At 44.0% G+C, this 24,698-nt stretch overlaps 1 long non-coding RNA gene across 1 annotated transcript in view; it reads left to right on the top strand.

Annotated features, from left to right (window-relative positions):
• LOC128322087 (uncharacterized) overlaps window positions 1–24,698 on the top strand; it is a 51,380-nt gene that overhangs the window by 769 nt on the left and 25,913 nt on the right. The window contains exon 2 of the long non-coding RNA XR_008305514.1: window positions 3,357–3,564. This is a non-coding gene — a long non-coding RNA (uncharacterized LOC128322087). The remainder of the gene's footprint in view (window positions 1–3,356; window positions 3,565–24,698) is intronic.

The raw sequence follows: 24,698 nt of genomic DNA, 5'->3' as shown, positions 1-24,698 counted from the left end.
AGCTTGCTGCTTTCCCTACGCCACCCACTTCTCTCCATTCATTTTGCCGCACCATGCATCTAGGTCCCCCCACACCAGATTAAAAGTGGGCTGGAGAGTGGCTGAGGCATTGCACAGAAGCTGGCTTAAGCCAAAGCATTAGGAAACTTTTTATTGTTGCTGGACTGCTGTTTCCCGCCTGTACTAGCATCTTTTCTGTACCTTTGTCAGGATGAAATGTGGATAGTTCAAGTTCAGCAGTGCAAACCTACTAAAACTCTTCAGTTTCATAAGCAAGATTCTAATAGAATCCCCAAAGACCTATAAAGAAATTTCAGCATGTGATTTTCTAGAAAGAGAGCCATGTAGTTCCCTGTTTGACAAAATTTGCTAACTTCAGACTTGCTGGTCTTTTTAATTCTTCCTTGATTCAAAGTGTGTGATTTAATGTTTCTGAAGTCACTGGAGAGAGATGAGAGATTCAGTAGCTGAAGACAAGCTTTTAAAACATAGCACCTTGAGTTGGTAATATGTTGACATTAATAAAATACCTACACTTCTAAAGAGAGTAACTAATAATGGGGTTGAATTTTCTATCCCCGGGGTCTTGTGGAGAACAATTAAGATTAGAATATTACATTTTCTGAACCTTAGTGCTAACCATGGTTTGTTGCCTCAACCTTGGTCAAGAGCCCAAACATCCAGAGAAACAATGGTTTAGTTTGCTGCCTCTAGAGCAGAGGCAGAACTGTAATTGAGTGCACAGGTTCCAAGAAACTGTGCACCCCCTGCCTTAAGGGCTGCCTGTCACTGTTTTAAGGCCACTGGTTTGCCTCCTCTCCCTTCACCTCCTCTCCCCTCGCCTCCTCTCCCCTCCTTTGTCCAGCGGCGAGGATGTGGAATTTCCCTTAACTGGCAGCAAACTTACCTGCTGCCAGTATCTTGAATGCAGCATGGGAGGAGGCTTCCAACCTCCCTCTGTAGCACAGATATCAACTGAGTCTGAGCAGCAAGGGGCAGGACAGCCTCTTCTATGGATACCAGGTTGGGAGCCTCCTCTTGAACTGTGTTCAAGATACCTGTGGTGGCTCAGTGGTTAAGTGAAATTATCCACTGTCATCACCCCGCCTGCTGCTGGAGAGGCATTTTTGCCATTGCCGCCAGGGTAGAAAGCATGCCACCAATGGTCGGGGGGGGGGAGCAGGCACCCTTCAGAACATGGGCTGCCTATGTCCTTTCTATGAGGGTATTCTAGGTATCACCGGCAAGCCATGGGGCAGAGATACATAGGGAACAGGAGCCTCCTTTGTGACTCCTGAGGATGTGTACAAGCTGCTTGGAGCAGTGAGGGCTGCCACTTGTTCTCTTGACCCTTGTCCAACATGGCTTATTCGATCCAGCAGGGAGGTTGTTGTAGGTGGCCTGGTAGAAATCATAAATGCTTCTCTGAGGGAGGGCAGGGTGCCTCCTTGTCTTAAGGAGGCAATTATTAGACCTCTTCTAAAGAAGCCTGCATTAGATCCCTCAGAGTTGAGCAATTATAGGCCTGTTTTGAACCTCCCATGGCTGGGCAAGGTAATTGAGAGGGTAGTGGCCTCTCAGCTCCAGGCGGTCTTGGAGGAAACTGATTATCTAGACCCATTTCAAACTGGTTTTCAGGTGGGCTATGGGGTGGAGACTGCCTTGGTCAGCCTGATGGATGATCTCCAATTGGGACTTGACAGAGGAAGTATGACTCTGTTGGTCCTTTTGGATCTCTCAGCGGCTTTCAATACTATCAGCCATAGTATCCTTCTGGAACGTCTGAGGATGTTGAGGGTGGGAGGCACTGTTTTACAGTGGTTCCACTCCTACCTCTCGGGCACATTCCAGATGGTGTTGATTGGAGACTTTTGCTCTTCAAAATCTGAGCTTAAGTATGGTGTCCCTCAAGGCTCCATCCTTTCTCCAATGCTTTTTAACATCTACATGAAACCGCTGGGAGAGATCATCAGGGGATTTGGAGCTGGGTGTTACCAGTATGCTGATGACACCCAGATCTACTTCTCCATGTCAACTTCTTCAGGAGCTGGCATATCCTCCCTAAATGCCTGACTGGAAGCAGTAATGGACTGGATGAGGGAGAATAAACTGAAGCTGAATCCAGATAAGACGGAGGTCCTTATTGTGCAGGGTCAGAACTCTAGAGACGATTTTGATCTACCTGTTCTAGACGGGGTCACACTTCCCCAAAAGGAAAAGGTTCGCAGTCTGGGAGTACTTCTGGATCAATGTCTCTCCTTGGTTTCTCAAGTTGAGGCAGTGGCCAAGGGTGCTTTTTATCAGCTTCGGCTGATACGCCAGCTGTGCCCGTTTCTCGAGATCAATGACCTCAGAACAGTGGTACATCTGTTGGTGACCTCCAGACTTGACTTTTGTAATGCGCTGTATGTGGGGCTGCCTTTGTACATAGTCTGGAAACTTCAATTGGTTCAGAACACGGCAGCCAGGTTGGTCTCTGGGTCATCTCCGAGAGACCATGTTACTCCTTTACTGATGGAGTTACACTGGCTACCAGTAGGTTCCCGGACAAAATACAAAGTGCTAGTTATAACTTATAAAGCCCTAAACGGCTTCAGCCCTGGGTATCTTAGAGAGTGTCTGCTTCATTATGAGCCCCACCATCCATTGAGGTAATCTGAGGAGGTCCGTCTCCAGTTACTGCCAACTCATTTGGTGGCTACACAAAGACGGGCCTTCTCGGTTGCTGCCCCAAGATTGTGGAATGCACTCCCTGCTGAGATACGATCCTCCCCATCTCTGGCAATTTTCAAAAAACACCTGAAAACCCATCTTTTCACCCAAGCTTGCTCAGCTTACTAAATTTTGGGGGGTTTAACATCTGGTTTATTTTAAAATTGAAAACCCGATTTTGGGATTTTAATCACTGTAATTGTTTAATTGTTGTTTTAAAATGTTTTTTGTTGTTTTAAAATGTTTTTGATTGTTATATTGTTTTAAATTTGTTTTAGCTCTTTACCATTTTAGTGGTTTGTTTTAATTGTAAACTGCCCTGGGCCATTTTGGAAGGGCGGTATACAAATCAAATAATTAAATAACAACAACAACAACAACAACAACCTGTCCTGGGGGCCCATAAGGCTGAGGGCACCCAATGTGTTCCTAAAATTATCATCTACTGACAGCATTTGTGGGGGATGCAGGAGGAGGACCCCAAGACTGTCTAGCTCTGGTTTACCTGTCCGTGGCCCTGTCAGCAAAGCCAGCTGTCTTGAAAGCAGAGAAGCTAGTGAGGCTGACATCTTGTTTCATGTTACATTCAATACACGTGCAATCTGTGCGATGGTTGCTAATGTCTAACTTGTCTTACTCTTTAGATCTGCCTGGCACCTCTTTTGGACTCTAACTCAGGTGCCCAAAGATAGATTGCTCACCCCCCGCTCCAAGTTTGAGACAGCAAGTGAAAATAGCTTCAATCCACCACTGCTCTCTCTTCACAGTTGAGACAAAATGTCCTCCCATCTCCTTTTGGCCCCAAATCCCAGGAATTTCCCTCTGCAATAATGGAGACTATCAAGACCCCAGGTAAACTTTCCATGGACTCTCCTTTCACTCAAATCTAGCAATCTCTCTCTCCCCACCCATGCTCTCTTTTGGCTTCTATTTCTCACCAGTCCATCACCCCCTTTGCATTCCTAGAGGTCCTTAGAGATGGTTTGGGGAAAGTATGATTCCCAGAGTGCAATATGATAAAGCATTGTATGCAGTACCAGGAGTGCTCATACCCCGTCATTCCAAGCTGAGAGAGAACTCTTAGAATCAGATGAGCTATTTTCCAAATGCTTGCAGAGAAATCTTATAAATACCAAGTAGACTCTGAAGTGAGTTGTGAAGAGCTTGCCCATCACCCATTCTGCTTTCTCTTTGGCATTAGCAACCCAGGAGAGGCTCAACAGCTATTAAGACTGTGTAACTGCTATTAGTGTTGAACAGCCCTCAGATTTTAATAGGGAATGTGATTTTGATAGAAGACAACAGTGGGTTTCTGAATCTGTTTGAGGAGTCCTGAGAATCCTTGGAATCTTAATCAGGGTTGTTCAGTAAGATGATATGTGGTGGCTGTCAGTTGTCCATCACTGCTTATTTTCTGTTTTATTGTTGGGGAGTCATGGATTTGTTTGAAGGCAGATGCTCTGTTTCACAGGGTAATGGTGGTGCTCCATAAGCCTGGACAGTCATCTCATGTGAATAAAGCATCTTCCAGAATCCTGCACCATACACAGGTTTTCTTTATCAGGCAGGTCCATATGGAAACTATTCCCTGAAGTTAGAACATTTTCAAACAACTGAAAGAGGAAATGTTTACACCTTTTCTGTGTGCACAAAATTAACCAACCATTTTTGTTAGATATTTACCAAGCCATTTCAAAACATATGTATTGCTGGAGGCAACCTCTCTGCTTTCATTGTAGTTCTGCAGGAGAACAGCAGCATTTGGTTTTTGCAATACAATATAACGTGCAATTTAAAAACAAAAAAGGCAGCTTTTCATATTTGCACCCATAAATGCTGAAAAGCCCATTTACATTACAATGCACATTTATGTTTCCATTACTTCCCCAGATTCAGGATTTAGCATTTCAGATCTGCAAAGCAATCTACCAGTATTAGGTGAAAGCCTCTTCTGATGTAATGGCTGGTGCTTGTAAGGTGACTTTTAAAGGTTGAGTAGATGAGTGTATACTTATGGAAGAGAGCCACTGGCTCTTTCTTATCTGTGTAGATTATCTAGGGTCATTCTAGATATTAGAAGATATTCTTTTATATCTTCTAGATATTCTTTTGATATTTTGATATTCTAGATATTCTTTTGACTAGAAAAGTTAGGTAAGGAAACAAACCTAATGTCATATGAACATATATGTACTTAAAGGATCACTTAAAAATAATAATCTTGTCGGGGATCATATTGATTCCAAAATTACCTTGAAATGAACCTACACTCCCACTGGCAGAACAGGGGGATCCCCACCCCCGCAAACTCCTTTCCAAATGTGTGTTAATATCTCTCTTAGATGGGTCATTTTCCACCAGGGTAGTGCTTTTCATATCCTTTATATGGCAGTGCTGTACAAATGCCCATTACATACCCAGGTGAGCAGATTATACTGTGTAAAGTTTGAATAAACTCATTATGTTTTCCTCAGATACAGGAGAAGATCATTTAAAATCTTGATTCAAACAGCTGATGACTTAATACATTTTTCCAGCATTCATAAAGATGTCTGTTCAGGCACAGTGGGACCAATTCTGACCATGGGAATTGAGGGTACAAAACTGCTACAGAATGTGGTCCAAAATGTATGCAGAAAAGAAGCTGAGAAGGCTATTAATATTCAGACATGAGAGTAGGGTAATTATCCAGCCTTATTCACATCTAGACTGTACCTCTTTAGCTTAAAATTAGCATCAATCGTTTGGAATTCTTAAACATGCTATTAAGGAATTACCATATTATTAGGGAAATAAAGTTATGTTGTTCCAAGTTTACTCTTAGCATAAAGATGCAGAGACATACAATGTCCCTAGTAAAAAGAAAGCAGATAATGGTTTTCCTTTGAAATATGGCTTCTGTATGCTAGACTCAGGGAAGTCCCACACAGACATCCTGCTTTCCACAAATCTTCCTGGGCCATAAACAGTAGGGAAGATAGTTGCTTTACTTCTTCCTCTCTGTCATTGACTGTTTTTGGTTGGCCAGGGCTAAACATCTCAGGTCAGTCTGATGCCAGCAGAAAGTATACAACACATTGGAAGCACCACCTATGAAGAGGAAGCAGGTCCTGTGTGAGGAACAGAGGTGTTCTTACCCCTGGACTTCCAGGCTGAAGTCCAGGGCCTCCACAGCCCCTGAAGGCCCTCAAATCCTTTTTAGTCTGTCCCCAGGTGGTGTGGACACCTGGGCAAGCATGATGACGCTTAATTTGCAGGGGATGGGGGCCTCCAAAAGCCTTTAGGTCCAGGCTACTACATAGGAACATAGGAAGCTGCCATATACTGAGTCAGACCATTGGTCTATCTAGCTCAGTATTGTCTTCACAGACTGCAAGCAGCTTCTCCATGGTTGCAAGCAGGACTCTCTCTCAGTCTCAGCCCTATCTTGGAGAAGCCAGGGAAGGAACTTGGAGCCTAGATGCTCTTCCCAGAGCGGCTCCATCCCCTAAGGGGAATATCTTACAGTGCTCACACTTCAGGTCTCCCATTCATATGCAACCAGAGTAGACCCTGCTTAGCTAAGGGGACAAGTCATGCTTGCTACCACAAGACCAGCTCTCTTCTTCAAAATTACCCAGGTGCACCTCTGGTGAGGGAGAGGAAACATCATGCGGGGTGGCTGCTGTGCTGACCTCACGGTGGCTCTGTTGTTGAAACTGGGCCTGGCTCATATGCCACTTGGTTCTCACTGATACCGAGAATGTGCAGGTTTCCTAACATGGTGATGATCCTTAGGTTAATTTTTTGCAAGCGGAAGGTTCCAGGTTCAATCCTGGGCTTCTCCAGGTAGAGCTGGGAAATATAGCCCTGCCTGGACAGCTGCGACCAATCAGTGCAGACACCACAATACTAGCTAGATCTTCACAACTTCAGCCCTCCAGTTCTTTTTGGACTACAGTTCCCATCATCCCCAGTCATAGTGGTAAAGAGGAGGAGGGCCAAAATTGTGCAGCCCTGAGATTGACCAGTTGTCAGTCTGTAAGGCACCTTCACATGCAACAGGGATGTGCACAGATCCTTCTTGTATGAACAGTGCTGCCACATAGAGAGGGGACACACAGCTGTTGCAGATTAAGCAATCACACTGGACCTTTTTTTTTTGAACTGCCACAATTATGCATCTTGTGGCGCAGCATATATTTAATTCTCTTGAAAAAAGGCACATGCACAACCCCACCCCCATTATGTTTTTTTAAAAAAACCTAGCACAAATTATGAAAGCATCTCCTTGCTGAAAAAATTAATACAGGTAAGAACCCTATGTGTTTGCAACAGCAATGTTCTTCTGTGGGGATTGCATTGTGTTTTTAATGAAGATGATTCTGTTTGTGTTTTCACTTCAGAATTGGGTTTCAGAGCAGCATCCTGTGTGTTCTTATTACGAAGGCATGTCTGACTATGTTCCTTGGCTGACTAGCTTATCTTCCACCTGCAGAGCTCAGTGCATTGAGAGGCAGTAATAATTTTCTTTTCACCCCATATGCTGTTGAAATGCAATCCATTTGCAAGAGCCTGATATGTATTTTTCTGTATCTTCTCTAGCTTTACTATAGCCTTTTAAAAACACAGTAACACAAACTGCTGGCACCATTCTGTCCCAATAATCCATAAACACTGAATTCACATTCCTGGCTGCCACAGCACCTAAGCAACCAGCACCTTCCATTATACTGCTGAGAAGGTTGTAAGAAGCTGGCACAAATTCTGGGACTCCAGTATAATGCTCTTGCAGCAACTCACTCCATCAGCTGTACCAGCTGCACCTCCACACATCATTTAAGGTCTGTTAAAGCTGAATGTTGGATATTCAGTCACTCAGAGAAATTATCAGTAGGAGCTGTGCTCAGATCCAAGAGGAAAGCTGGTCTTGTGGTAGCAAGTATGACTTGTCCCCTTAGCTAAGCAGGGTCTGCCCTGGTTGCATATGAATGGGAGACTGTAAGATATACCCCTCAGGGGATGGAGCCGTTCTGGGAAGAGCAGAAGGTTCCAAGTTCCGTCCCTGGCTTCTCCAAGATAGGGCTGAGCAAGATTCCTGCCTGCAACATTGGAGAAGCCGCTGCCAGTCTGTGTAGACCATACTGAGTGAGATGGAGCTATGGTCTGACTCAGTATATGGCAGTTTCCTGTGTTCCAATTATCAGTTTTGCTTTTTCACTATTGTGAAAATTGCTCTGGCTTAAGTTCAACATATATAAAATGAAGAATACCAGTGCTCTGTTTCAGAGGTTTGTTACATGAATGAATAAATTGAGACATCAAAAGTGATAGAAAACCATTTGCATTTGCAGCATAAAAACCGTCATTATAGAGACCCTTCTCAGTCTGGCTTCCGTCCTGGATATGGGACTGAAACTGCCTTAGTTGCTCTAGTGGATGACCTATGCTGTGAGCTAGACAGGGGGAGTACATCCCTGTTGGTTCTGTTGGACTTCTCAGATGCATTCAATACCATTGGTCATGATCTCTCCTTTTGGACCGCCTCACAGGATTGGAGGCACTGCTTTTGAGTGGCTTTGGTCATTTCATGGGGGTAGGGTCCACAAGGTGGTGTTGGGGGACTACTTCTCAGCTCCTTGGCCATTGGCCTGTGGGTCCCACAGGGTTCGGTTCTGCCCCCCCCCCCGCTGTTTAACATCAACATGAAATCATGGGAAAGGTCATCTGAGGACTTGGACTGAGTTGTCAACAATATGCAGATAACACTCAGCTCTATCTCTCCTGGTCACACCTGATCCTAGGGAGGCAGTGGATGTCCTCAATCAGGGGCTGGAGGCAGCGATGAGTTGGATGTAGGCTGAGATTGAATCTGGGCATGACAGAGGTGCTGTTGGTCAGTAGGAGAGCCAATCAGGATGAGTGGATCTGACCATTTCTGGATGAGGTTGCACTCCCCTTGAAAGAGCAGGTGTCCAGCTTGATAGGGATGTGTGAACCAGTTCGAGATCAAGCTGGTTTGCCATCGAACTGGGCTGGCTCGAGGGCTCACCCTTGAGCCAGACCAGGACCAGTTTGGCTCAAGCTAAAGCCAACCACTCCCCCCACCCTGAGCCAGCTCAGAGACGGTTCAGGGGTGGTGGCCATGGGGGAGGGTGTCTCTGTCACCCCCTCCCCCCGCCGGCCTTTTCCCGCTCTAAAAAGTGTTGGTTCAATCCATTTTGGGGCCATTCTAGCTGTTCCTCTGGTGTCCGGGGCCATTTTGGATGTTGCCGCACATGCCCAGTGGGCCTCTGCATAGCCTGGGTCATGATCAAAATGGCCAACGCCTCTGGAGTAAGGGCTGGAATGGCACGAAAATGAGCCAAACCTGCCCTTTTTAGAGCAGGAGAAGGCCAGTGGAGGTAGGGGGGATGGCAGAGACCCCACTGTGGCTGCCAATGATGACCCAGACCCAGTGGTGAGTCTGGGGAAAAATTAAATTATTATTTTTTAAAACAGAGCCTCTGAAGCAGCTCAAATTTGAACTGAGTCAAGGGTATGTTCAGGGGGCACAAAACAGATCATACCTGGTTCGGTTTGAGTCCAGTTCAGACTCAAATTGAACCAGGCAAACTGGTTTTGTGCACACCCCTACAACTTGGGGGTGTTGCTAGTTCCAGCTCTGCTTTTGGAAGCTCAGGTGGAAGCAGTGGCCAGGGGTGTCTTTGCATGGCTTTGGCTAGTGCTCCAGCTGTGTCCCTTTCTCGAGAGGGCATATCTGGCCACTGTTACCCATGCCTTAGTCACGTCATAGCTGGATTACTATAATATGTTCTACATGGGACTGCACTTGAAGAATATCCAGAAACTGCAGCTAGGAAAGATGCAGCAGCTAGGATTTTATCTAGAGCTGACTGCTGGGGTCATATTACACTGATTTTGAAAGAGTGACATTGGCTGCCAATTAGTTTCTGGGTCCAAATCAAGATGCTGGTTTTGACCTATAAATCCCTTAATGGTTAGGGCTCTGGATACCTGAGGGACTGCCCGCTCCAAAAAGTTTTTGCCTGCTTGACGAAGTCATCAGAGGGGGCTCTGCTCCATGTGCCGACAATGAGGGAGGTTCAGCTGCTGTGCACATGGGACAGGGCTTTCTCAGTTACTGCCCCCAGACTTTGGAATGTTCTCCTAGTAGGCATCCACTCCTCAGTCTCCATCACAGTTTTTAGAAAGCAAGTGAAAACTTGGCTTTTTATCCAGGCTTTTAGATGAGTGTTGTTGTTTATTGCTGCTGCTTTGTATTTTATGGATATATTGTTTGTGTTTTTTAAACTTTTAATAAGATTTATATTTTTATATTCCATTTTAATATTTGTGTAATTGTTGAAGTCTGACATTGTTTTAAATATTTGTAAACCGCCTTGGGATGTTTAAAATGAAAGGTGGTATGTAAATTTAACAATAAATAAAAAAGTCCTATTGGAGGATTTCAAAGCACCCGGGCTGCGCCCAATCAGGGGCCGCAAGCGCAGCCCCAGACATGCCCCCACATCTGATGTCAGACATGGGGGCATTATTTCAGTCCCAAACGGGGCTGCGTGGCCCTGTTTGGCGCCAAAATTGGCCCGTGCTGCGTTGACAGCGCGGCCGGTGCAACTCTCCCTGCCTTAAGGGCAGGGAGAGCTGCTCCTGGTACCGCTGCCAACGCAGTGGGGCCGATCGATCTCTCTCCCAAATGGGGCCACGGGGGCCGATCTCCTCTCCCTGGCAGTGCCCACAGTGGTGGCAGCAGCCTTCACACACACACCCCAACAATGATGTGCTCTTACTGCCCATGTGCCCTTCTCCAGCCAGCTCTGCCCTCAATGCGGCTGGGACTAAAGATTGTGTGCCTTGCATGTGCCCTGATGACACAAGGCACAAGCACACTCTCACTCCCAGACGCCTCAGGGTCAGAACCCCAAGCAGCTGGGAAACGGTGGTGGTGATCTGTAGGAGCACAGTGTGCTGCTGTGGATGGAGGAGAAAGCTGCAAGGAGCATGTCAGCCAGCAGCAGTGTAGCAGCAGCATGAGTGGCTAGCCAGCTAGACAGTGAGCTAGGGGAGTCGAGTGAGGTGGCCCCAAAGGCAGGGTGCTGGCAGTGTTCTTTGGACGTGTCTACCCAGTTATGATTCCACCCCTAGGAACTTGGTAGAGCACAGTCCAGGACATCGCCAAGACATGTTGTGCCTCCCTTTGCATGCTCAGAAGGCTCTGGCACATTGTGAAGATGATATCAATATCCACCGGGCCATCTCCAGGTTTCAGTGGGGTATTGGCAAGCAGCCCTCCATAGGAACCCTCTTATTTGTGTGGGCCCTTCCTAAGAAGCATGGCAGGCCTTAGTTTGGTGAATGAATGAGAAGATGACAGAGTGTCATTCTGCCATTGTTCTGCCACTGCATAAAAAACTATGGGTTCAAAGGTGGTTTGGGGGATCTGCAGTGGGCCCTTCTGGGGCCCTGGGTAGTTGCACAACTGTATTAACCCCTGAAGCTGGCCCTAACCAAAAACCTTGTAGTGTACAGTCAGAACCCCCCGCCCCATATGAACCTGCCCATTAGCTAAGGTCTGCTGGGGAGGTTCTTCTCTGCATCCCACCAACATCTGATGTGTGTTAGGTTGGGAAGCGAGGGAGGGCTTGTTTTGAAGTTGTGCCCAAGCTCTGGAATTCTAGAAGAAAGCTCATCTTGCCCTCCCTCTGTTGACTTTCCACCTCTGTGTTGTTAATGCATTTTTGTTCTGGCAGCTGTTAACCTGCATAGTGGCTGAGTTTTTATTCCCGCTGCCTTAAATGTGTGCTTCAGTTGACTATTATTCATTGCAGTTTCCTTTTTGTTTGATATTTTATTGTGTATGTCTTTTAGCATGTCTTCTTAGCCACCTTCAGTGTTGTTTTATGAAGGTGGGACATGCATTTCTATAATAAATTTCGCATTCCTGAATGATTTCCAACTGGAGTCCACTGTAGGAAGAACCGATTTAAAATCAAAAATGAAAAATGCTTCTATGAAAAACATTTTGTGTAGCAATAAAACCTAACTACGTATAAGCCTGTCTCCATACTGTTTTTGGACATGGGGTTGTGTTGTTAAATCAGGTTAATTTGCTGAATGTCACAAAAGCATTCATGAAGAAGATCCATTTATTGCCTTGGAGCTTTCCCAGACAGCAGGCTTTACCGCGGGTTTTCTGAAAGGCTTTACTGTGAGTTTGAAGTTGCAGGGGGAAAACCACACCAAAAAATGGATTTTAACCCTGGATATAAATCGAGCAACACTCTAATGCGTGATGAAAAACCCAAATTGTGTGTTAAGTGCTCCCTGATAGGGACTTTAGGGTAAATTTGGCCAACATGTGGATGCACATGTTCATTCCTGAGATGTGAATTAAAAGTCGAGTGTGAAAATTTTGTGCTTAATGTTTTCCTGCAGATCCTAAACATATTTGGTATGATATTATACTCAAGCTTCACCTACAAGATTGAATCAATTGCTTGGTTACACACTTTTAAAGAAATGAACCCTTTGCCTAGATCAGCCCATAGGAAGCTGCTGGCATTTGCTCACCTACCCATGGCTTCAGCTTGTTTCAGATATCCAGCAGGCCTGTTAAGACACTTGTGGTGGCATCTAGTTGTGGTGCCGTGGGGCTAAAAATTGTAGTCTATGCCCAATTGCCTTTCTCCAGTTTGTCATTCAAATTCTGGAAGGTCTCCCCTCGTCCGCCAGATGTTGTGGGAAAATCCTCTGGAACCTTGCCCTTCTCTTTAATTCAGCCCCTTGCGATCATCCTTCCATCAGATTGACAGAGAATGGGGCATCTAACTGAACTAAAGAGGATTAGACAACTTCCTGCAATAGAACTCATTGCCTGACGAAGACAAGTCAATTCAATGAGGGTGTGTGCTCAAATTAGCTTTTGTTCATGATCATGAAGGCAGAGTACAAGTCATAAGTCTGACAAACACTGCGCACCCAACGTACGCAGTTGCCTGTTTATATAGATTAAAAGCAAGTCAGTACATCCATCGGCATACGTCATTTGCGGTTAACCATATGTTTTCCTGTGGTGCCAATTAGAGCCTTGGACATGAGTTACTGTTTGGCCTTTCTGCTGACCCTACTCCTTATCAGTATCTCCTGGTGCCTGCTATGTTTCTTTCTGCTGAGTGAGGAATTTGTCCCATGACCCTGGTTACATATTTTGTCTCCTGTCAGGTTTGGTATTTTTACCTCTTGGCCGATGGGCCTCACATCCTTGACTTGAACAATTTCATTCTGTCCTACTGGCCTTACATTCTGTTTAGAAGTCTGAACCAAACTTTTAAACACTTATTTGTAGGCCTAGATTAGACATTTTCTTTATCACAGGTTGGAGCCTCACAGAAAGAGTTTCTCTGTTTTGGCCTCTCATAGCTGGCTGCCAGCTAAATGTGGAATTGGTTTCATTACCTGGTCTGATTACTGGAGAGGGTGAGTCAGGCAAAGATTATATTCTCCTCTTCCTGTAATTTTTCTTCCATGCAGATAGCTGGATTGTTAGCAGACTATTTTTAGTAGGCATTGGAGTATGGTGACCCTTTGTGGCTCCCATTCAAATAAAGGCAGGGTATGGAGGGAGAGCACAGTGTATCTCACCCCTGAAGATATAGGGTGATAATCACTTCTATGTCTTCATGTGCAGAAAGTGTCTGGAAATTATTTGCCTCCTACAGAGAGATGTGAGATTAAATAAAGGAAGAAGAGTTGTAGATACAAACATATACCCACAATATATTAAATGGGCTTGTTTTTAAACAACCTTATACACAGAAATATTAAACGAGATGGTAAGGATCGAAATACTGTTTTTTCTGGCTTATGGTGTGGCGGCGGGTGGGGGGTGGAGACAAGATGACGTACCAAGCTACATTTCTTGATACCCCCCTCCTTAAAAAAAAGGGGGTGGGAGCTCTTGTTTTCTTATCCAAAATAAGAACAGGTTATATTCAATATCACTGTTGCTTTGACAGGTGAATAGAAAACTGAATGGGCTGATCACACACTTCCCATCTGTCAACTCTAGTGCTGTTAGTAGGTGTTTTAAGGGAAGTGACACTTAATTTCTCAGGTGCACCATTTAGACAGTTCACACAATAAGCAAAAACCAGTTTACAACAATGTTATGTTACAAAGAGTGTGTTTTCAAGAATTACTCTTCTGACTGAAGATGCTGGTGGCATGGCTGTTGCCAGAGTACAGTTGTCGGGAAGAATTACCAGCACATAAGATTTAGGGATGTGTGAACTGGCTCAGCGTTGAGCTAGTTTGGTTCGACTGCTTGGTGTCAAACTGAACTACCCCCGTTCATTCTGGCCCCCAGACCAACCCCCCCCCGGGGGGAACACGAATTTTATTTTAAGGGTTTTTTTTTTAAAAAAAATTACCTTTTCCCCAAAAGGGGAAGGTCCTCGAGGCAGTGGGGAGGGGGGTCCACATAGGTCCCCCCTCCCCACACTGGCCTCCATTCTCACCCCCTCCAGCCCGTTCAGACTAAACCGAACCAGGGGGGTTAGAGGGGGTGCCGGACTGAACTGGTCAAGTCAGGTTTGAGTCCAGTCCAGACTTGAACTGAACCAGGTCAATCGGTTCCGTGCACATCCCTAGTAAGATGTGGGAGTGACTTCTGAGTAAATATGCAGAGAACTGGACTGCAAGACTGCAATCTATCCTCACCCACTTAGAATTTAGAGTACTGGGATATAACTTACAATTGGATCCACAACTAGTATTACTGGGGATACAGTCAAAAGACAAGGCAATGAGGAACATAGGAAGCTGCCTTATACTGAGTCAGACTATTGGACCATCTAGTTCAGTATTGTCTACACTGACTGGCAGTGGTTTGCCAAGGTTTTAGGCAGGAGTCTTTCCCAATCCTTCCTAAAGATGACATAGATTAAACTTGGGACCTTCTGCATACAAATCAGATGCTGTACCACTGAACTAAGAAAAATAGCTTACCACAGACAACCCTCCTATGTAGTCACCACCCAAGTGCAAACCAAGGTGAACCCTGCTTAGCAAAAGGGACAATTCATGCTTGCTACCACAGGACTGGCTTAACTATAATTAATTATAAATACTTTTTGTCCTATAGCTTAGCGGCAGCCAGAATGCAAGTTGCATATTGCTGGAAAGATCTGTATTGCCTTCCATCCATAGAGCAATGGAATACAGGAGGCCCTCTATTATCATGGGGGTTATGTTCGATAATAGCATCATGAATGCCAAACCTGCAGTAATTGAAATCTTGTGCCTACGAGATGATGGGGTCCTCAGTACAATTAAAAGAGCACTAAAAGTTACCCAAAAAGTGTGGGGGGGGGAGAAATGAGAGGAGTACCTTGGCCTCTCCAACTCCTCCAGTAATGTCCCCTGCCAAGTCCTCCAAATTCAACCAAAACATTTCCCAACATGGCTCCACACTGCCTCCAGAAGTGCCTCCAAGTCAAAAATGCCACTGGAAATGTCACCAGAAGTGTGAAATGTGTGCACGGGAACCATGAATGGCCAAAAAAAATATTAAAAAAATAAAAATCACCTCATGATAATTGAAACTGGGTATATATAACTGATCTGTGAATAGCTGAAACTGTGAACACAGAACACGTGATAATAGCGGGCCTCCTGTATATGCCTGTAAAATATTGCAGCAATGAACAAATTAACATATCTTCAAATTTCTCAGGCAGCTTCCACCATAGATTGTTTTATTAAGCATTGGATACCTTCCATGGTTCTAGGAAACATTTTACATGTGTGAAGGATGTTCTTTTCTCTGAAATAAGAAATAATAAGCCCTTTTATTCTATATCTATTTTTTCTGATTGTCTTGTGTCTAATAGAAATCCCCTGTGGTAACATCTGGCTGCATTATTTCTACTTTTTGTTTGTGAAACTGTTTTGTTGGTGTTTTTTCTCCTTTTCTTTAAAAATGTGTAAACATGATAAATAAAAATATATAAAAGAATTGGGCTGTAAATGTGCTTGAGCAGAAGGCTACAGTACATAGCTGTTGGCCACATTTGACTTGGCAAGACCGCAAGTCTCTCCTGCATTATTTCTTTCCCACCATATTTCAATAAGTCTTCCCCTGCTAACAATAAGTTATTCCCTGCTAACTGGGCAAAGAGGCACCTTTTTCCATGGTGATTCTCTTTATTTAGCAGGGGGAGAGTAACTGGCCCTATCCACCCCCAGCACAGTACTCCCTCCAGTGACTGTTGCTGGTGTCTATCTTATGCTTCTTTTTAGACTGTGAGTCCTTTGGGGACAGGGAGCCATCGTATTTGTTTGTTATTTCTCTTTGTAAACTGCCCTGAGCCATTTTTGGAAGGGCGGTATAGAAATTGGATTATTATTATTATTATTATTATTATTTATTTTATTTAATAATAACAACCTACAACTTATAGTAATGTAAGTATCTTGCCTGTAGCTTTGCATGAAAATAACATTCCCCTTTTAGGTACTATTTGTAGTACAAATCATTTAGGGTATCCCACAGGACAAATGGATAAGTTAAACAATACCTACCAAATCCTTCCCCTCGCATTAAGCCAATATAATGCAGCAAAGAGTTAGCTGCTGTTGGTCCTCGAGCTCGCTAAGAGGGTGGCCTCAACTGATGTTGTCTAAAGGTGTGTTTAAAGTCATTTAGTGGCAGCCTGAAACTTTTAAAAGAGCTTGGTATTTAAGGACTTTGCAAAACCATTTCAACAGCTTATGGTGGCTTAAGAGCTTAATTCATCACTGTATGCTGTTTCAGCATTTTGAGGAGGGGGAACCATTTTCTTCTGCTGACCACAGTTGTGTTTTTTTTCTTCACATTCAATGAGCAAGATGTACTTGTTGCAGTCAGAATCAGCTTTTATATTAAGTGAAGAAAAATGTATGTGTGCCTAAAGATGTGTATGGCTGGGGTTAGATGAATGAAATGAAGGTGTTGTGGGTCAATGCGAGAACAGATGCTTAACATGCACAAGGTCCCAGATTCAGTCCCTAGCATCTCCAAGTAGGGATGGGAAAGTTCCCTGTCTGAGACTCTGGAGAGTAGGGATGTGCATGAAACAGATTTTGCATTTTGTTTTGAGCTCAAAACAAAACACGGCCAAAATATTTTGTCAAAATGGCAGTCAACCCAGTTGTTTCTATGAAACAAAAAAATGTTTTGAGTGTTCTGGGCATAGGGGAAATTCGAAAGACCCCATTGTTTCTCATGGGTAGCTCCTAGGGAGACAAAAATGGGTTGGGTGGTATGGCATGATTGGTGCTACCTACTACCCAATCCACAAAAGAAATGGGCACACAGACAATTTTTAACATTTTTTTCAGAAGCAAGGAGATTGCAAGCCAATTGGAAGCCAGTGCCAGAAAACCAAGCAGCAAGGGGGAAATAGGCCTCCAAAATGGCACTTGAAATGTCTAAATGTTTCAACTCAAAACAGGGTTGTTTTGTTCCGAGCTTAAAATAGGCCCTTTATAGCAATAGCACTTACATTTATATACCGCTCTATAGCCGGAGCTCTCTAAGCGGTTTACAATGATTTAGCATATTGCCCCCAACATTCTGGGTACTCATTTTACCGACCTCGGAAGGATGGAAGGCTGAGTCAACCTTGAGCCCCTGGTCAGGATCGAACTTGTAACCTTCTGGTTACAGGGCGGCAGTTTTACCACTGCGCCACCAGGGGCTCTTTATGTAAAGGCCATTTTGTTTTGAGCTCAAAACACTTGAAATGGCCCATTTTGAGTTGAAACGTTTCAACGTCAGAACATTTTGCACATCCCTATTGGAGAGGCGGTCCTAGCTAGATGGAACAATGGCCTGACTCTGTTATAAGGCAACTTCCAGCAAATGTTCAAATAAAAGGCAAACACCTCTTCCAAGGAATTTAAATCCAAATTTATACTGGATAGGACAGAAGGGTCTCCTTCTGAGAAGAGGAGAGGCGAGGCAAAAGTAACCAGGGATGAATGAAGCAAATGCAGTTATGTGGGGGCCTTCACTGAGGGCCCCTCAGCCAAGTGCCTTTGCAAATCCCTTAGCAGTGGCAGTGATAGATCAGCAGCTGCTCCATTTTAAAAAACCTATAATGCCCCCACGGAAACCCCCACGGTTTCCATCCAATGATGCAGCTGTGGGGGTACAGCATTATAAGTAAAAGAATATAGTGGCTGCCAGTGTGTGTACTGAAGAGCAGTCCACCACTACTGCAAAGGTTATTCCCCACAAGGCTTTGGGGGAGGCTTACCTTGGAGGTAGAAGCAGAAGCTTGGCACACTCCTTAGCAGCTGTGCTGGTAGCTGCCATATTTTTTTCATTAGGGCCTCATTTTTCAGCCATGGGCACTTTGATGGCCATTGGCCAATGCCCAAGTTGTTGAACTTCTAATATGAGCCTTAACTGTGTGTTATCAACAGACACTGTGGTTAAGCATTCCTGGATAGAACTAAAGGTTCCATGTGTATGAATGAACACAGTAGTCAGTAATAGCAGGAAGGAAAGGGACTACTGCCCAAATTAATTGTGTGGACTGGTTCTTAGTTAAAAAACAAAACAAAACCAACCCCAAACACTGGAAATAAAACTAATCTTCACTAGTTTAGCTAACGTAAAATAAACACTGATGGTTTAGAGCAGTAAAGGGTCTGTCTTACTGCCTCAGAGTACTATCAGATCTACACTAGAAGTGGTTCAAATCACAAGGTTCCACAATCTGGGGAAGTGTCGTCACAGTCTGGCAGTAACCAGCCCTCTGAAGTAACCAGGCTGGAAGGCAAGCAAACCAACCTCTTTCTTCTCCCATCTTCAGGATTATATTGCTACCACCAAATGGAAGTATTTTCTACCACTTGGCTTCCTCCACCAAACAGCCCACAGGATCTCCCAGCCTTAAACAGTAACTCAGGTAGAATAGGATGGCAAGTACGCACGGGGTGGGAAACAAACTCAAAGCCTATTAAAGAGCTGAACAAAGTTATGTCATCTTTACCTACAAAAAATTAATCCAATTTTATATTCTTTAGAAATTGTTTTCTTAGTGTTTTCTATAAAAATCCCATATGAGAGAAGGATAACAAATCAAAGTAGGATAAACATATTCTGCAGCTATCCTCTCTAAAAATGTGTCCCTAATGCAGCCAGTCTCACAAGCTCCTCAGGCCTTGGAGCAACTTTCTTCTTCTCACAACACCTTTGATCCTTCTTCCTCTGGTTTCTTCTTACAATCTCTAACTAAAACCCCTCTTCAAACAGACCCTTTATACTCTCCCCTCTGACGTAGCCAATCAAGAGGGTAGATTTTGTATTTTTGGTTCCTATTCTGCCAGGACTTTAAGTTTCATTTCTTCCTTTTGGTTACCATTTCTTGAGCTGACCTTAGGCTGCAACTGATGTCCTGGACTAACCTTTTGATCTTAGCTTAAGTTCTAACCAATTTAACAAAAAAACCCACCTTCCCTAATCTTCTACCAGGAAGCCATTTTTAAACAGACAGCATAACCACAAAAGAACACAAAATGAAGGACTTAATCTCAGCCCTTCACAAATGTATATTTACATACTTTGCTGAAAGTTTACCAATTGTATAATACCTTCTCTATGTCAATTTCTTTCTTCATTCTACCCTATATTCAGACATTACGTTAAACACGTGCACAAATATCTGCACACATGGACATGTTTGCGTGAATTGCTGACTTGTGTTCATTTTAAAAGTGAACCTGAGTTCCCTCTTATCTTATTTACCCTCTTAAATGTAGTGTACAAAGAAGTGTCCTACTGTACACACATTGAACATAATGTGTGAATAACTATATGCATATATTGTATATAGGCTGTATGAGTGTTGAACATAACAGGTGAAGGGCTTCTGTGAAGGGATGTGAAGGGGTTACTAGCAGTGTGCACGTTATTTTTGATTTTCTGGTCTTCTTCATTCACATGCACACACATATCCATTCAGACTATTTGAATATTTGAAAGCTCCCCCTTTCTTGACCTCCTGAGTCTTCCATGTTGATATACATATGCATATGTGTATAAATATACTTTTAAAAAAAAACTCACCCCAAAAAACCACACCTTCTGAGTATTCAGAATATTAATAAACAGTGCTGCATAACACCTCTGCTGCTGGGTCAATGAGTGAGGAGAACTCAACTGACAAGTCAATGTTCTTGTAGCCAACGCTTTCAATCGATCATTCCAATTACTGACCTTCCAGGAAATCAGCAGCTCTAGTCATACATCAGGACTTCATCAGGAACCAAATTATGCTCTGGGAATAGTTATTCCAATATAAGATATGTTGCTGAAATGCTCATTTCCTGGCTCAGAAATGTTTTGTCACTCATAAAGCTCAACTCAAATATGAGACAAGCATTACAACCTGTCTTTGACTCTGGCTCAGATTTTATTCCTAGATTTCGACTCTTTCCTCCTACCACTCATGCAACCCTTCAATCACTCCTGACCACAGCCCTCCAAGCCTCTTCTTCCCTTCCTTCCCTCTCACTTGCCTGGCAACTGAATTTTCCTCTCCTCTCCTATGGCATGGGCTATACTGCATAGACCTGGGAAATGTAGTTTATTCTGCTGAATCTTGTTACTAGCAAAGCTTTTCTGTCAGCTCCCAGAAGCTCCCTCATTTGTGTTTGAGTCTTCAGGCTTGGAGATTTCACTCTGTATATGCTCAAGAGCCTCACAACACCATGAGCTCTTTGTTTATAGCATATGGTGACAGGTCACTTAGTGTCAGTGGGCCAGTTGCCCCTAGATTTGGCTCCTAACAAGCAAATTGTAAAGGGGAGCAGATGCACGCCCTCCTTAATGATGGGATATTCTAAGTAGACCCCAGAAGTTAACTACAAGCAGGTTAACTCTCTGTCAAGGCCACGCTGCCTTCAGAGTGAACTGCTTTGTGTTCCCGCCTTTCGCAGAAAGGATAGCAGGCTGCTAATGTGCCAATTAGTTTCACATAAAATAACACAGATAAGGCTTGCAGAGGTAAATCTTCACCCTCACAAAAGAGGTTGAGACAGCCTACGGATCTCAGAGATGCACCCATTACAAGTACTGATTGGATTACTGGACTTCTCCATCTATGCAGATTCTCCTTCTCATGTCTAAATAATAATTAATAATAATAGTAATAATAATAATAATAATAATATGCTCAGGCATTAAAAGATGTCAATGCTGCACTTGCAGAAATAACAACCAGTAATTTGCAAGAAACAAACCAACTAATGTACAGTGCAGCAACAATAGCAACACAAGAGCTCGGATATAAGATCAGTGGACCTGTAAAAAAAGAAAGCAGTACATCACCTAAATGGAAGATTCGATTAGAAAATAAAATCTCCAGGCTTAGATCAGATGCTAGTAAATTGAAAGATATGAAAGACAAGAAGCTGAAGAATGAAAACACCAAACAGTATCTGATCCAAAAATACCACCTAGATTCAAGGAAAATTAGAGAAGTCCTGGAAATAATAAAGCAGCAAATAACAGCAGTGTCAAAGAAGATTAGCAGATATGAAGCCAGAATTACACAACACAGGCAGAATCTCCAATTCCAGTCGAATCAGAGACATTTCTATCAAAGTATAGAAGAAGAAACTGCAAGAAACATAGAAACACCAAATAAAGAAGAAACAGTGCAATTCTGGGGGAAATTATGGGACAATCCAATAGATTATAATCAAAAAGCAGGCTGGATGAAAGAGCTCAAAAAATGTAACCAACAAATGCAAGATCTAATAACAACACCAGAATTAATGGTGCCAGAGCAAAGAAAATTAAAAATTGGACTGCACCAGGCGACGATGAACTGCATGGCTTTTGGCTTAAACACCTAACAAGCCTTCATAAACAACTATCAAAACAGTTCAATCACATTTTGCAAGGCGGTGATATTGAACAATGGCTAACAACTGGGAAAACTCATCTCATCATGAAAGACCCAGCAAAAGGTGCAGTTCCAAGTAATTATAGACCGATCACCTGCCTGCCAATAGGGGTGTGTCCGAACCGGTCCGGCGGCCATTCTAAAGAATGGCCGAACTGCCGGACCGGTTCGGCCCTGGCTGGTTTGGGTCCGGGTGGGGGGTATTGCTTTAAGGGCGGGGAGGGCTTACTTACCCCTCCCGCCTGTTTGCCCCCTCCAGCACCCGTATTAAACAGAATAACGGGGCGCTGGAAACCAGCAGCCCCCACTGCCGCCCCGCCCCCGCCGCGGGCAGATTTGGCCAAAAACTCAAGGTACAAATGCCGCCGCCACCCGCCAGCCCTCCCTCCCTCCCAGCTGCCCGCCCGCCCGCCCGAGTCCTCACCCGATCTCTTTGAAAAAAAGAGAGGAGCTAGCGAACAAAGCTCCTCTCGTTAGGGAGTCCTGTAGCATACTGAAGAAGCTTTGCGCGCGCTTGCGCGCACCGCAAAGCACGCCGACCGCCGGAGGCCCGGTCTACCCGCCGGGAAAAGGCCGCGTAGACCGGGCCTCCAATCGCAAAGCACGCCGACCGCCGGAGGCCCTGCGGCGGCGGCGGCGGGGGGGGGGCGGCTGGTTTCCAGCGCCCCGTTATTCTGTTGAATACGGGCACTGGAGGGGACAAAGAGGCAGGAGGGGTAAGTAAGCCCTCCCCGCCCTTAAAGTAAGGCCCCCCTTTGGTGCCAGTCTGGACTGCTCCGGACCGTGCACATCCCTACCTGCCAACCATGTTCAAATTATTTACTGGAATAATAGCAGATGAAGTGATGCAACACTTATTAACTAACAAACAGCTTCCAGTTGAACAGAAAGGAAACTGCATGAACACCAGAGGCACCAAAGACCAGCTGCTGATTGACAAAATGATTTTAGAAAACTGCAAGAGAAGAAAAACAAATCTAAGTGTTGCATGGATTGACTACAAGAAAGCCTTCGATTCATTGCCTCACACATGGATACTAAAATGTTTAGAAACAACTGGTGTCAGCAAAAACATTCAGATATTTATTTTAAAAAGCAATGATCATGTGGAGTACACAGTTAACAATCAATGGTGAGACACTTGGACAGGTTAGCATTAGAAGAGGCATTTTCCAAGGGGACTCACTATCCCCTCTGTTGATTGTAATCGCCATGACCCCACTTTCACAAATGCTAAACAAAACAGGCCTCGGATACCAAACATCTAAACCATCCAGTAAAATCAACCATCTGCTGTACATGGACGATCTGAAGTTGTATGGAAAGTCCCAGTCAGAAATCGAATCACTGCTAAACACTGTCCGTATATTCAGTAGCGATATAGCAATGGAGTTTGGACTAGACAAGTGTGCTGCATTAATAATGAACAGAGGGAAAATAACAAAAACAGAAGGAATAGAACTGCCCAATGGAAGCAAGATCAAGAAGCTGGAAGAGAAAGAACCTTACAAATACTTGGGCATTCTCCAGGCTGATAACATCGCACACACTGAAGTTAAAAGAAAAATGGGAAGTCATCAGGAGAGTCAGAAAAATCCTCAAGTCCAAACTCAATGGCGGGCACATCATACAAGCCATAAACACCTGGGCTATACCTGTTATTAGATACACTGCAGGAATAATAGACTGGACCCAGGCAGAGCTAGAGACGCTAGATCATAAGAGCAGGAAAATCATGACCATCAATCATGCTCTGCACCCCCGCAGTGATGTCGATAGGCTCTACCTCCCTCGCAGCTCAGGTGGAAGAGGAATGCTGCAAGTCCATCAAACAGTAGAAGAGGAGAAAAGAGGCCTTGAAGAATATATCAAGGACAGTGAAGAAGATAAACTTAAGATGGTCAATAACGAGAAACTATTCAACACCAATGAAACAAAGCAGGCCTACAAGAACGAACAAGTCAAGTACCGAGCAGAAAAATGGAAAAATTACCCCTGCATGGTCAATATTTGCACAATATAAGTGGAAAATCAGACATCACCAAGACCTGGCAATGGCTTAAGAATGGCAACTTGAAGAAAGAAACAGAGGGTTTAATACTGGCTGCACAACAACAGGTACTAAGAACAAATGCAATAAGAGCAAAAGTCGAAAAATCCACCACAAACAGCAAGTGCCGCCTTTGTAAAGAAGCAGATGAAACAGTGGACCACCTAATCAGCTGTTGTAAAAAGATCGCACAGACTGACTGCAAACAAAGGCATGACAAGGTAGCAGGGATGATACACTGGAACATCTGCAAAAAATACAAGCTACCTTTAGCCAGAAATTGGTGGGACCATAAAATTGAAAAAGTTGAAGAAAACGAAGATGTAAAAATATTATGGGACTTCCGACTACAAACAGACAAACATCTACCACTCAAAACACCAGATATAACTGTAGTTGAGAAGAAAGAAAAACTAGTTAAAATAATCGACATAGCAATACCAGGGGATAGCAGAATAGAAGAAAAAGAAATAGAAAAAATCACCAAATACAAAGATCTACAAATTGAAATTGAAAGGCTGTGGCAGAAGAAGACCAAAATAATCCCAGTGGTAATTGGTGCCCTGGGTGCAGTTCCAAAAGACCTTGAAGAGCACCTCAACACCATAGGGGCCACAGAAATCACCATCAGCCAATTACAAAAAGCAGCTTTACTGGGAACAGCCTATATTTTCCGATGATATCTATAATAACCAACAGTATTGATGATAAAATTCAGCCATCCCAGGTCTTTGGGAAGGACTCGATGTCTGATTAAAACAAACCAGTCAATAACACCTGTCTGACTGTGTAAACAAGAAATAATAAATTAATATGCACTGTGCTTTCATGACAAAAGCCTTGGCATACATTGGCAATTCCCACATTGTTACACTCAGGAAGAAAGATCAACAATGATGGGACCCTTGCCAGTTCCACCCAATGCATGTGTCTGACAAAAAGGGCCACTTGGGATCAGTGTTCCCTCTAAGGCGTGT

This window comes from Hemicordylus capensis, chromosome 4, assembly GCF_027244095.1.
Source record: "Hemicordylus capensis ecotype Gifberg chromosome 4, rHemCap1.1.pri, whole genome shotgun sequence".
NCBI lineage: Eukaryota > Metazoa > Chordata > Lepidosauria > Squamata > Cordylidae > Hemicordylus > Hemicordylus capensis.
This window is presented reverse-complemented; position numbering and strand designations above follow the sequence as displayed.